At 35.0% G+C, this 1,769-nt stretch overlaps 1 long non-coding RNA gene across 1 annotated transcript in view; it reads right to left on the bottom strand.

Moving 5' to 3' along the window:
* The window catches only part of LOC119836765, a 1,461-nt gene extending 1,411 nt beyond the window's left edge, over positions 1-50 (bottom strand). Inside the window, exon 1 of the long non-coding RNA XR_005288113.1 lies at positions 6-50. This is a non-coding gene — a long non-coding RNA (uncharacterized LOC119836765). The remainder of the gene's footprint in view (positions 1-5) is intronic.
* Positions 51-1,769: the final 1,719 nt, after the last annotated feature.

The following is a 1,769-nucleotide window of genomic DNA, read 5'->3' as shown; positions in this document are numbered from 1 at the left end:
TTTACCCTTTTTCTTGGCCGAGACTTTATTGGAGGTGTCCCTGGTTCGCTGCTGCTATCCGTACTTGAACTGCTGCTGTTTGAAACGTAGGTATCTAGCGCGCTTTGTTCTGCGTTTGCGTTTATTTTTGTCTTTTTTACCCATTATTAAAAGAAATCTATAAAATTTACTGCTTATTTATTGCTATGGAAGAAGGGCGTGAGAAGAAAGTAAATAATTTTGAATAAATCAAACTGCTTGTCACTTCTGATGTTAGAAATTAAACGCAAATGTCCATATAATGAATATAATCAATTAATCTGACGGTAGATGACAAAAAGGCACGGTGATTCTTAAACGCAAGCGCACGCCTAGAAGTCTCGAGCAAAAGTGACACGCGCGCGCCACCGCCCGGCTCGGTAGCTTCACTCGGTGTTGCCAACACTCAGTGTTGCCAACATAATGTATGGTATAAATGAGTCTGCAAGTCATTGTAATCAGTCTGGAATTACAATATCATAATGCTAATTTCTGAGATAAGCGCATTCTAACAAACAAAAAAAGTTTCGGTTTATTATATTCATATAACTTCCACTAGGCACCCATTAAAGCTAAATATGTAAGTACTAAAAACAAAAAATACTCAAAGTTCATTTCCATACCATTTGCTTATTACTAGACCTTGTTGGAATACAATTTAATACCATTCAGGGGAAACACGCGATTCCTGTCCATGTGGCTATAACTTATATTATCGTATTACACACGTACACAGTAAAAATGTTTCATTATTGATTCTTTACGCTACGGCACGAAAAAGATAGCAGGATTATTAAAGTATTACCTGCGTTCCGCGGTTTCACTCGCGTAAGTCCGTAACCCGTAGGAATATCGGGATAAAAAGTTGCCTATATGTTATTACAGTTGTTCATCTATCTATGTACCAAATATCATTGCAATCGGTTCAGTAGTTTTTGCGTGAAAGAGCAACAAACATACACACATCCTTACAAACTTTCGCATTTATAATATTCGTAGGAAGTAGGATAGGATAGGATGAGTTGGAATCGTACTTAATTACAACATAGACTATATCTTTTATCATGCTTTTATCCCTTTTTTATGAACTTCACATGTATGTTTGTATGCTGTGGGTTGTATGTACCTGTTTAAAAACTTTGTACACTTATCAAGGCTCGGTGACGATACAATAATTTCATGCGTTTTTGAAATATTTACAGCGCACTTTCTAAAGTTTTTGATAACGTTCATAAGATTAAAAACAGAAAACCCTATGAATAGCAAAACAAGACATGTTCAACTCACTATGAAAAGTTTATTTAAAATTTCTTAATTTTATTAATTACATTTCATAATGAAAAGCCAATGAAATACGAAAGAGAATATCTGGCATATATATGCGTAATAAATAAAATGAATAACCCATATGAATTACTAAAATAAATTAATGCAATAAGAGCACCGGATGCCATGTAACGATACAGCGGAAAGAGGCTTTTAAATCACTCGGAACGGAAGCGGAAGTGGTTCGCTAATAAATATCGCGGTTCGTGCGCTGCAATATCGGTTTGGATGCTGTTTATAATGATCTTTTTTTTAACCGACTTCAAAAAGGAGGAGGTTATCAAGGATTGTTTTTTGTGTTTGTGAACCGATTTTTATAATGCCTTTTTTATTTGAATTATTGGTGGTGCCTGCCAAATATTCCATGGTTTGTCATCTTCAATACATACATTATCGCTATAGTAGGCTCTCTAAACTGATACATT

Source organism: Zerene cesonia, chromosome 25 (assembly GCF_012273895.1).
Source record: "Zerene cesonia ecotype Mississippi chromosome 25, Zerene_cesonia_1.1, whole genome shotgun sequence".
NCBI lineage: Eukaryota > Metazoa > Arthropoda > Insecta > Lepidoptera > Pieridae > Zerene > Zerene cesonia.
The sequence above is the reverse complement of the archived record's forward strand: the minus strand, read 5'-3'. Positions and strand labels throughout refer to the sequence as shown.